The sequence below is a fragment of the Lepisma saccharinum genome, chromosome 12 (genome assembly GCF_977018435.1).
Source record: "Lepisma saccharinum chromosome 12, izLepSacc3.1, whole genome shotgun sequence".
Classification (NCBI taxonomy): domain Eukaryota; kingdom Metazoa; phylum Arthropoda; class Insecta; order Zygentoma; family Lepismatidae; genus Lepisma; species Lepisma saccharinum.
Window position 1 is genome coordinate 3,069,115 of NC_139240.1, and position 13,735 is coordinate 3,082,849.

A 13,735-nucleotide genomic window follows, 5' to 3' on the forward strand; every position below is an offset into this window, starting at 1 on the left:
AGCCATACAACTCTCCATTCACTGAACGGGAGTTCGATCAGGCACTTCGAGATTCTAAGAACACAGCTCCTGGAGTGGACAAGATCCACTATGAGATGCTTCGTCATCTGCCCATTGGAGCAAGAAATTTCCTTTTGGCGGTATTCAACAGGCTTTGGTTGGAGGACTCTTTCCCCACTTCCTGGAAAGAAGCTATTATTGTTCCCATCCTGAAACCAGGTAAACAACGCACCGCAGCCTCGAGTTACAGGCCTATTGCCTTAACTAGCTGTGTGTGCAAGTTGATGGAACGCATGATCAACAAGCGTCTCACCTGGTTTTTGGAGGAAAACTGCTTGATAAGTAATTTTCAATGTGGTTTTCGCTCCAACCGTTCCACACTGGACCATCTGGTTCAGCTGGAAACACACATTCAGGATGCATTCCTTAACAAGGAACATTTAGTTGCAGTTTTCTTTGACCTCCAAAAAGCATATGACACAACGTGGCGTTTTGGCATCCTAAAGCAGCTCCATTCTTGGGGCGTCCGTGGCCATATGGCGTACTTTATTAAAAACTTTTTATCTGATCGTTTTTTCCGCGTACGTGTTGGGAACTCCTTTTCGGATCTTCAAGAACAAGAGAACGGTGTCCCGCAGGGCAGCGTATTAAGTGTGACTCTGTTTGCCATAGCAGTGAACAGTGTTATGGCGAGCATTGTTGCCCCTGTACATGGTCTTCTGTATGTAGACGACCTCACGATCTTTTGTCGCTCACGGAATCTCGCGTCAGCTTCTCGTCAACTCCAACTGACGATAAACCGTTTGGTTGAGTGGTCTTCCCAAACAGGTTTCACCTTCTCATCCGAGAAATCCGTGTCTGTTCACTTTTGTCGTCAACGTACATGTCATTTCGATCCTGACCTGTACATGGGGAAATCTCCCCTGTGCTTCGTGAATGAGGTCCGCTTCCTGGGCCTCATTTTCGATAAGAAATTAACATGGCTACCTCACCTTCGCCAGTTAAAGTTCTCTTGTCTTCGAGTTCTCAACCTTTTACGTGTTTTATCCCATACTTCCTGGGGTGCTGATAGGACGGTACTGCATCGATTGTATCGTGCACTCATCAGGTCGAAGCTTGATTATGGATGTGTTGTGTATTCTTCTGCCCGCCCATCTAGACTTCGCATCCTAGACACCGTCCACCATGCTGGTATACGTGTGTGCTCTGGTGCTTTTCGGACCAGCCCTATCGCCAGTTTGTACGTAGAGGCATCTGAGCCGTCGCTGTCTCTGCGAAGACAGCGGCTGGTAGTGAACTACTTCCTCCATCTTCGCTCGATGCCTTCACATCCCTCATTTCACACCATCTCAGACATGAATAGACTGGAAAGGTATAGGCTCCATCCTAGTGTCACTAGACCATTTGGTGTTCGTGCAGACGAGATCCTGTCAGCACTTGGTGTTGACAGTGATCTTCCTGGCGTCTCTCCACTCATTCCGCCTCTCCCTACCTGGGAGTTTCCTGCACCTTCCATCGATTTTTCTCTAACTGCTCTTCCAAAAGCAGAAACACCAATGGTTGTATACCAGCAACGGTTTTTAGAACTTCGTGCGAAGCACCCCAATTTTAATGTGTTTTACACGGATGGGTCCAAGACAGTGGAATCAGTTGGTTGCGCCTTCGTCCTAGACTCTCAAAGTTCCAGTTACTCGCTTCATCCTGCGTGTTCCATCTTTACGGCAGAGTTATACGCCATTCTAAAGGCACTGGACTTTGCAGACGTCAATGGTCTGAAGAAAGTCCTTGTGTGCAGTGATTCGACCAGCGTGTTGCAGACCCTGGATTCGCCGAATTCCCGGCATCCAGTAGCGCAACGCATATTCAGACGGCTTGTGTCCTTATCTGCCAGCACAGATGTACACTTCTGTTGGGTCCCTAGCCACGTGGGCATTCAGGGGAACGAAGCAGCTGATGCTGCCGCCAAGTCTGCTGATGCAGATGGCGACGTTCTCGTCCACCTTTTGCCTGCAAGCGACCTGCAGAACGTGTTCCGTTGTCGCCTTCTTGACACTTGGCAGGCCGAATGGGATACGGAAACGAGGAACAAGCTTCACGCTATTAAGCCCACCATAGGTGCTTGGCGTTCCTCATCCCGTCCCTCTCGGCGAGAAGAAGTTATTCTTACCCGCATGCGTATAGGGCACAGCCGTGTAACGCATGGTCACCTGCTCCAAGGGCTGGACCCTCCGTTGTGTCGTGCTTGTAATGTTATTTTAAGCATCCGACACATTCTCGTTGAATGTGTCGATCTTGCTTACCTCCAGCAGACTTTTAACCTTTCCGGCTGTTTGTCATCCCTCTTGGGTGATGACAGCAGTATTTTATCCCATGTTTTTAGGTTTTTGCGAAGAGCTGGACTCTTCCACCGTCTGTAAGGAGGTTTTTAGTTTGTTTTTTCTGACTTTTTAATGTGTCGTGTTTGTCTCATGCAGGTCTCTTTACAACCTTGCACTTTTAGTTTTTTCCAAGGGGCTATCTACACCCCTTTTTTAAATTTTAAGTCAGAATTTTAGATAAGGGGACATATCCCCGTATACATAGAAGGGTGCGAAATGGCCTTAAGTGCCGACGCACCCACAAATTTTAATTCAATCAATCAATCAAAACATGGTCATTTTTATTTTTAACAAGATCAGGATTACAGAATGCTATCTCAATCGTCGGAACATTTATAATACATCTCTTGCCTAATAATTAATTTTTTTTACAGATATTTTAATGTTATTTTATATTTTGCGATTAAACGCATAGTAATAGTCAGAACATATCACTTAGCTGATTTGACTAATAAGTACTTAGTGTGTTTATGATTCTAACTAGCAAATATTTTTTTTCCCCATTTGCTGGTACATATACGCTCAAATGAAGAAAAAAGTACACAGAAATAAAGAACGAATGAACTAAGATAGAACAAGATCAATGATTTAAAGAACAAATGAACTGCGTAGAACTTGCTTGAACTTTTGGCTTTTTGGCCATAGCAATTTTTATTTACGCTCAGGTGTAACGCGAACTGCTTCTTTGAAAGCTGCAATGCACTAAATATGTTAATAAAGCATATAATAAAATAGGCAAATGTTCCCACTCTCTCCTTTAATTTTATAGTTCAGATATTGATAGCATACAGCATGGTATAGCTCATATCCCATGAAATTAAAACCTACTCTATTTTTCAATGAACTATTACACAAATATATTACTTACTCTTTCTCACTTCTTTTTCAATTTTTTTTTATTAGCAGCGAATCGAAGGCGCTTAAACCTTTGTCCACAAGACACGTAAAATTCTTGCAATTGTTTTTATAAACGACATTTACACATATTACAGAAGGAAATGTCTCGTAATCACTTAGTTCGTTCTATTATCGCTGAATTCTCTTTTCTTTTCTCATTTCATTCCCGGCTAAGCCGACTATTCTAGCTACCCCCCCCCGTTGCCCCCCCGGCGAACTTTCCTTACAACATGGAATTATTCCACCTACTCCCCCCCCGTTGCCCCGGCGAACTTTTCTTCAGGTAAACCTGTTAATCATAAACAGGCCCCCTTCAAAGCTCTACATCATATAAGTAACAACGACCCTTCGCCGTCATTCAAATTAGACATTACCTCCCCTCCCCCCCAAAATAATTCACCAGTTTTAACTGAAAGTCCCTTTTCAATTGATTTTATAACCCGTCAGCATTTATTGTAACCCTGCTCCACTACCTTTTGCTTTTTCCTAATTTTTCCCTTTTTGCGCTTGTTTCATTTTCTCATCGCCACGGATGCTACCGGACCCATGACGACCACCGGCTTGTACCATCGAGCGACAGACCTAGGCTCATTGCAGAGACCGACGACGATTTTGTGGAGTTCCAGCACCAACAAGGACCCGTTCCCGTCTGGACCCCATGGCTGATTTTTCCATCTCCCACGCCGCGACCCAGATGTGGAGCGCTTTACCCAGGACGTTTCTTGCCCCGAAGCGCCATCGCAAATTTGGCTTCCAGACTGCCCTCCCATGACGATCTACATCGACAAGGCCCCGCCCACTGAGTGCATTGTGCTCTTGTTTCCTGACGTCATATGATGCATATGTTATTTTTCATCGGCTCAAAGTGTTCCGGTGCTCAGCTACTTAAACTACCGTAAGGCACACGCTATTAGTACACACGCATGTCCTTTACAATGCCAAAGTTTGTGCCCATGAATGCTACCCATATTGGATTAGAGATACGTCTCTTTCTTTTGTGTTTTTTTTTTTTTTTTTTTTTTTTTTAATCGTCAGCTGCACAGCACGACCAGCCTATGGCGGCATGCAGTTTACAGAGTTGACATAGGTAACATACCTCAAGGCTCCACCCAGCATCGTGTATGTTCCGCCGAGTGTACTTTGAACTCAGCAAACAGTAAATACAACCGGGGTGTAAGGGGTACCTTCCACGTAGGCGCCCAAAAGTCAACCTCACTTCCACGTTAGTGCACCCTGGACTTAAGACTAACGAGGCTCTGGCGACTGGCCCCATGGCCAGTATAATTTTGTTTGTATTGTCCTGTTCTTTTGTCCTTATGTGTGCTGAGTGCCCCTTTACAGCCTCAGCTTTTAACAGAAGTCAGAACATTTTAATTTTTTTAGTTATGCAACGTTAGAGTTGTTATTTGTAGAGGTAATGGGCTGGCCCCCGCATACTGTGACGGGAGCAAAATAGCCTAAGTGCTGACGCTCCCAAAATTTTAAATTCAAATTCAAAGTAAATACAACCGCTTGCAGTTCCCGGCGTTTCTTCACACTGTGCTGACATGTGTTTTTTTTTATTATTATTGTGCTGTCATCACTCAACCAAAACTAGTTCAGTGTCACACTTATGTAATTATTTTTATCCATGCCTCAGAACTTAGTTATTTGTGCTCGTACTTTTTGAGTTTATAAGAGGCTATGACCTACAATTTATTTATTTTTTTTATTCTACGTGTTTTTATATTTTTTTCTCAACGGTGTTTGGTGCCACGATATGATATGACTCTTCTGGTGATTTCAATTTTTTTTTACGGTGATGTGATTCTTTTGGTTTACTGTATTGGTTTTCTACGAGTTTTGATATGTTAATAAATCATAATTTTTAAATATAACCTACTCCGGACGAGGTAGTCGACCATCACAGAGTGGTTCGATTATTTCAACAAGGGGAATGTAGAGATATGGAGACCATTAAACCGAGAAAACCTCGTCATGTTAATATTCACACTTGTTCATTTCCTGAACTTGTCCGACCAGCGAGTGATCCCAAGAATGCGCTAACTTGTAACTTCCGTAAAACAAGGAACTTGAAAGGCAAACGCGTGGATCTAAACAGGATCTACCGCGTTTGAAAGGTTTAACAACCTTTCGACGCCGAGAATGATAAAAGCAAGCTCCTACCCGGAGCTAGCTCTCTTTTGATTCTGACACTCATCGACGCTACATGGATAGCTAGTCCGATTACATTACAACACGTTACACTGCTAACTACAACGATGGAACACGGAGTTACCGCTGCCTAGCATGCTACAAGGCGCAAGGGATCGCTTGGCTTGGTGAACTGAGGGTCGCTGGATAGAACCTTGGAACTGTCACGATTCGGTCTGCGAGAAACATTAGGACAAGACATCACACACATCTACCAGGTATGAACAAGCGTGAATAACCTTTTACACCAACTTTCCATATCTCTACCCTCCTACGGAGCAGGTTTAGCCAACAGACATTAATAAGCTCTACCTAAATGTTTAAATGAAACTTCCCTGTGACCTCAGAGCCCAGGTAAAACGGGCTTACAACAATATAATTATTCATATTAAATATATTTCAGATATATTGAACAATAAAAAATCTGATATTTGTTGCATCCAGCTTGTTTGTTGTAATCCACTCATATTTAGAGTCAGGCTTATATCTGTCCCAGCCTGTTATACAAAAATCAATACATAACACTCAGCGCTAGGTCATTGCCATTCTAGACATGCATGTCCGTGCAGGTATTTGTGGAAGGTCAGTTTAGATCAATATTTATTCTTTTTTTTCCACTTGCAGGCTATTGGCTTTACAACCTGTCATAATAAGCATAGAATTTTGGTTTAAAACCCAAAAAAATTTATATAATAAACAGAGGATAAAAATTAACAATATTAACATATTAAATATACACAAGAAATAATAAAGCACACAGCTGAACAAAATATATATATATATTAAGTATAAAATTTTGAATTGAAACCCAGGAAATCTTATATAATCAACCAACAACAAAAATGCCAAATCAAAAATATTGCAATCAGTGTAATAAGAATATATCCAGCCCCAATTGGGCCAGACACCAAAAGAATTGTAACCCAGGCAAATTCAGAACTCCCACTAAAATATGTTCTAAATGCAATAAAATATTTAGCAAGGCATATTTCAATAGACATGTGGGTTCTTGTTCTGTACAGTCATCAACATTGCCCCCACAACCATCTACATCTGGTCTGAAAAGAAAGCATGAAAAACCTGTTAATGCTGGACCGGCAAAGCAGCCACGCTATGAACCCATCCATAGCAGTTTTAACGGCCAATTAAGGGATCACCGGTTTGTATCAGAGCCAAGATGTGATATTAAGAATTTTTTGAAGAGTATAAATCCAGATGTGCAGGCAATTCTAAATGCACAAAATGGCTCTTATAAGCTGTCTCTCAAATTGTTTACACAATATAAGAAGCCAACTGGCACAAAATTTACACAGCCCCACATAACAGAAACTGTACCGGTATATTCAAATGTAAATTCAGACAAAATAATAAGCAGTTTGATAGACCAATTGAATATTAAACACTCTAAATTTGCAGCAAAAGAGTCTGGATGGAGCCTATGCGGATCTCCACACAAGTTATATATTAATATTTCTGAATTCAACCCATTACAAGGTTCCACTTATGTGCCTTCACCTGCCAATATCAAAAACAAAACAGCCGTGGTTAATATAAAAAATAATGACCAGAAATGCTTTTTGTGGTGTATTTTAGCTGCTTTGTATCCAGTTTCAAGCAATCCTGAGAGAATAACTTATTATAAACAACATGAAAATGATTTTGATGAAGCAATGGAGGGTTTAGAATATCCAATGTCTGTTCAGAATATTGATAAATTTGAAAAAAAGGCAGGCACATCAATGGCAAACAATTATCTATTAATGTATTTACTTGTTCTACTGGCCGTGACAATTGCTTGATAGATCCTCTCAGAATCAGTACACTTGATGATGAATCTGCTATTCCGATTGATCTGCTCTTAATTAAAGGGGATTGCACAAATCATTACACTCTGATACATAATCTTGAAGCTTTAGTCAGAACACAACTAGACAAAACTCATAAAATATTCAAGTTGTGCAGAAGATGTTTAAGTGTTTTTGATGGTAGAAAAATGGTGAATGGTGTTTGTGAAGAGAATGCAGAAATTGCTAAAAACAAGTTACTTGAGCATCTGAAATACTGTGGCAACCATAAACCTATTCATATGGTGATGCCAAAGCCAAGTGAAAATGCAAAATTCAAAACATTTGAAGCCTTGTTGGAACACCCAGCATATATAGTCTGTGATTTTGAATCAAATCTCAAACCTCTTGCATTCTGTAGCCCAGACCCTGAGGAATCTTCAATTAGACCATACCAGTTACATGAACCTTCCAGCTTTTATTATGTGGTTGTACAGGATGGTGTTGTTTGTAAAGAATATTTATATATGGGAGCAGATGCCATCAAAGAATTTGCACAAAGAATAGAAAATGAGTGCCATGATATAGTATCTAATATTTTATTAAAATCAAAACCCATGTTGCCTTTAACAGAGAAACAGATTGAAGATTTTAACAATGCAGAAAAATGCCCGGTATGTGATTCTGAATTTTCAGATAAAAATATCAAGGTGAAACACCATTCTCATACAGATGGTAAATTCTTAATGGCCCTGTGTAAAAGCTGCAATATTGAGATCCAGAGACCAAAATTTGTCCCCATATTTTGCCATGGAGCATCCAATTATGATTTTCATCATTTGATTAGGTACGAGGGGTTTGATAAGCAGAATTTAAATATTTTAGCTGAAAATGATGAGAAATATATTACCATTAATAAAATAATTAAAGTTAATGGTGTTTCTATTCACTTAAGATTTCTTGATTCCTACAGAATTTTATCGGCTAGCCTGGCCACACTGGCCACTCAATTATCTGATGATCAATTCAAAATCACATGTGCTTTGTTTCCAAATCAGAACCTGAAATTAATTAGGCGGAAGGGTGTATATCCATATGACTATGTTACAGATTTTTCTGAATTTGATGAGTGTTCTCTGCCACCACAACAAGAGTTTTACAGCAAAATCAGAGCATCTGGAATCACTGATGATGATTGTCACCATGCCCAATTGATGTGGAACAATTTAAAATGCAAGACATTTGGTGATTATCACAAGGCATATTTAAAACTTGATGTGACCCTCTTAGCTGATATATTGCAGGCATTCAGAAAATCTTCCATGCAAAATTATAAGCTGAATCCAATGCATTTTTACAGTGCTCCGGGCCTAGCATGGTCTGCAAGGTTTTTAAACACTAAAATGCAGTTGGATCTGATCCAGGATCAAGACATGTACTTGTTTATGGAGCAATGTATAAGAGGAGGCATGGTGCAATGTTCTCAGAGATATGCCAGAGCAAATAACAAATATATTCCTGATTATGATCCAGCACTGCCATCAAATTATATACTGTATGTAGATGCAAACAGCCTCTATGGTTATGCCATGATGCAAAACTCCCATATGCAGGGCTTGAGTGGGTTGAAGATTTTAACATTGAAGATCTTAAGAATTTTGATGACAGTAATTATGGCCTGTTCTTAGAGGTTGATCTGACAATTCCAGATAATTTACACAACACATTTTCTAATCTGCCCCCAATTCCTGAGGTTAAGTGTTCACCTGGCTCTAAACAGAAGAAATTGATGATGACTCTAGAGCCGAAACAGGATTATGTCATATATTACAAAAACCTCCAGTTCCTGATGAATCATGGTGTTCAAGTGATCAAAGTTGGAAAAGTTTTGAGGTTCAGGCACTCAACATGGTTGAAGCCATATATTGATACAAACACAGAGCTTCGAACATCTGCAATGAGCCAATTTGATAAATCTTTGTTTAAATTGATGGTCAATTCAGTGTATGGCAAAACAATTGAAAATGTCAGAAAACATATTGATGTTAAAATAATTACTGACCCCAGCCGGAGCAAAAAATTGATTGCAAAGCCCAACTTCAATTACAGAAGAATTTATGATGAGCATATGGCACTTTTCAACATGAAAAGAACAAAAATCAAATTTGATAAGCCTATTTATGTAGGGGCTGTGATATTGGAATTGGCCAAATTACACATGTTAAAATTGTATTATGAAGTGTTGAAGCCCTTTTATAAGGATCGTGTAAAATTGATGTACATGGACACAGATAGTTTTGTTCTTGATATTCAAACAGAAGATGTTTATCAAGATATTGCACAGCCTGAATTGTTTAAATATTTTGATACCACTGAACATTCAAAAATTAAACACCACAACAAAAAAGTGCCTGGCAAGTTAAAAGATGAGACACTTGGTGATGTTATTGTGGCATTTGCTGGGTTAAGAGCCAAGATGTACAGTTTTGAAACATGTAGTGGTGTTGTTGCCAAAAAGGCCAAGGGCATTGGCAGAGTAACTGTTGACAAAGAGCTTGAATTTGAGGATTACAAAAATTGTCTCAAATCCCAGAGTTTAATCAGAACATCAGAATCCAGAATTCAGAGTGTGGATCACTTATTGACTAGCAATATTGTAAGAAAAGTGGCTCTGGACCCACATGATGATAAGAGATGCATTTTATCATGTGGCATACATACCCTACCATGGGGGCATTGTGATTTGAAAAATGGCAATCAATGCCCAATTACAGAGCATGATTTGAAATAAATAAACATGCCTATGAACTTATTTGGGTTCAAAAAACAGGCTATTATGGAGCTGCCAACACCACAACCCTCTTCTGATATGATATCTAAACTGAGTGCTTTGTTAATTATTCATCTGAACAGCATATTTACAGATGTTGATGATGAAACAGGTAAAACATTGTACATATTTAACAATAATTTAAATCATTACCAATTACCTGTAGGTGGTCAATTGCAATTTATTACAACCCCTGAGGGTAATGTCAAAATTTCAGTAGGGAGAAATATTTATAGAATTAAGCACTCAAACATGATTTCTGGCACTGTATATACTGTTTCTGCTGGTGACTGCTTATATATTGAGGTCCCTGGGTCATATGACAAGCTTATACCTTTTTTTATAGAATTAAGAATCAGATATTCAATAATAAATAACCACTAAAACAAAAAATGCCTAATGATATATTTGGCCATACAAGACATGAAGATCACAGTGATGAGATTCTGATGCTTGATGTCAGAGTCAAAAAATGAAGAAGTGATTTACAAGCTTTACAGACCACACTTAATGCCAGTCTTCAACTAGAAATTACAAATTTGCAATCACAATGCATGGACCCTCTTCTTAAAATTGACTCAGAACTCAAAGTGCTGCTTCAGAAATATACTGACCTGGCCACATTAGATAATTTTCAAAGTTTAGAAGAAGCTGTAGCAGCTCTTCAAGCCAAATTTAAGAGCCAGGCCACCAACTCTGAGCAATTGAAACAACAATTGGAAGAGCAGATAAATAATGTCCAGACACAGCTCCAAACAATTGTCAAAAGCAAAAAATCACAAGAAGATTTTGATCTAGTGATTTCCACTCTAAAAGAACAGATTCAATCACTCCAAATACCTAATCTGGACCCCCTGAACAATGCCATAGCCGAGGTTAAAGAAGAAATTGAGACACTTGAAAATTTTATGAACAACTTGCCATCTTCTGATGCTTTGAGTGCAATAACTCGGAGTGTCGCCAACATTAAGCTGCAACTTGAAACATATGAAGATTTTGGAAAAATTCAAAGTACCATAACCCATCTTGAGGGTACAATAGCAGCAGTGCAAAATGATTTGACAAATATACAAGAATCTCTAGAATCCCGCCTGCCCGGTATTGTAGACACACTTGTCAGTGTCCAGGAACAGATCACAAAGCTTGAAAACCTCAACACTGAATCTGAACTATCTCATTTTCATCACTTGATCGATGATATCCAAACAAAACTTGAAATTTTACAACAATCAACACCCTCTCAGGCTGATATAGCCCTGCTCCAAGATGCTATGCAAAATGTGGCTGATGCTTCTGAATTAAACAATGTGAAATTGGCACTTGAATCTTTGCAAAATACTGTATCAAATCTGCCTACATCACAGGAACTTAAAAATATTAAGAGGGCAGTGAATAGGATATTGAAATCAGAAGATATCAAGAATATCCAGACAGAGATCAAGCAACTTACTCAGACAGTGGCAACATTTTGCATAGCATCTTGGAGCAGGGCTATATCAGCCTGAGAGGGTGTTGATTGTTGTAAAATTTCAAGTTTTGTTTGGATATCATCGATCAAGTGATGAAAATGAGATAGTTCAGATTCAGTGTTGAGGTTTTCAAGCTTTGTGATCTGTTCCTGGACACTGACAAGTGTGTCTACAATACCAGGCAGGCGGGATTCTAGAGATTCTTGTATATTTGTCAAATCATTTTGCACTGCTGCTATTGTACCCTCAAGATGGGTTATGGTACTTTGAATTTTTCCAAAATCTTCATATGTTTCAAGTTGCAGCTTAATGTTGGCAACACTCCGAGTTATTGCACTCAAAGCATCAGAAGATGGCAAGTTGTTCATAAAATTTTCAAGTGTCTCAATTTTTTCTTTAACCTCGGCTATGGCACTGTTCAGAGGGTCCAGATTAGGTATTTGGAGTGATTGAATCTGTGAGTGAATCTGTGAGTGGAAATCACTAGATCAAAATCTTCTTGTGATTTTATGCTTTTGACAATTGTTTGGAGCTGTGTCTGGACATTATTTATCTGCTCTTCCAATTGTTGTTTCAATTGCTCAGAGTTGGTGGCCTGGCTCTTAAATTTGGCTTGAAGAGCTGCTACAGCTTCTTCTAAACTTTGAAAATTATCTAATGTGGCCAGGTCAGTATATTTCTGAAGCAGCACTTTGAGTTCTGAGTCAATTTTAAGAAGAGGGTCCATGCATTGTGATTGTAAATTTGTAATTTCTAATTGAAGACTGGCATTGAGTGTGGTTTGTAAAGCTTGTAAATCACTTCTTAATTTCTTGACTCTGACATCAAGCATCAGAATCTCATCACTGTGATCTTCATGTCTTGTATGGCCAAATATATCATTAGGCATTTTTTGTTTTAGTGGTTATTTATTATTGAATATCTGATTCTTAATTCTATAAAAAAGGGTATAAGCTTGTCATATGACCCAGGGACCTCAATATATAAGCAGTCACCAGCAGAAACAGTATATACAGTGCCAGAAATCATGTTTGAGTGCTTAATTCTATAAATATTTCTCCCTACTGAAATTTTGACATTACCCTCAGGGGTTGTAATAAATTGCAATTGACCACCTACAGGTAATTGGTAATGATTTAAATTATTGTTAAATATGTACAATGTTTTACCTGTTTCATCATCAACATCTGTAAATATGCTGTTCAGATGAATAATTAACAAAGCACTCAGTTTAGATATCATATCAGAAGAGGGTTGTGGTGTTGGCAGCTCCATAATAGCCTGTTTTTTGAACCCAAATAAGTTCATAGGCATGTTTATTTATTTCAAATCATGCTCTGTAATTGGGCATTGATTGCCATTTTTCAAATCACAATGCCCCCATGGTAGGGTATGTATGCCACATGATAAAATGCATCTCTTATCATCATGTGGGTCCAGAGCCACTTTTCTTACAATATTGCTAGTCAATAAGTGATCCACACTCTGAATTCTGGATTCTGATGTTCTGATTAAACTCTGGGATTTGAGACAATTTTTGTAATCCTCAAATTCAAGCTCTTTGTCAACAGTTACTCTGCCAATGCCCTTGGCCTTTTTGGCAACAACACCACTACATGTTTCAAAACTGTACATCTTGGCTCTTAACCCAGCAAATGCCACAATAACATCACCAAGTGTCTCATCTTTTAACTTGCCAGGCACTTTTTTGTTGTGGTGTTTAATTTTTGAATGTTCAGTGGTATCAAAATATTTAAACAATTCAGGCTGTGCAATATCTTGATAAACATCTTCTGTTTGAATATCAAGAACAAAACTATCTGTGTCCATGTACATCAATTTTACACGATCCTTATAAAAGGGCTTCAACACTTCATAATACAATTTTAACATGTGTAATTTGGCCAATTCCAATATCACAGCCCCTACATAAATAGGCTTATCAAATTTGATTTTTGTTCTTTTCATGTTGAAAAGTGCCATATGCTCATCATAAATTCTTCTGTAATTGAAGTTGGGCTTTGCAATCAATTTTTTGCTCCGGCTGGGGTCAGTAATTATTTTAACATCAATATGTTTTCTGACATTTTCAATTGTTTTGCCATACACTGAATTGACCATCAATTTAAACAAAGATTTATCAAATTGGCTCATTGCAGATGTTCGAAGCTCTGTGTTTGTATC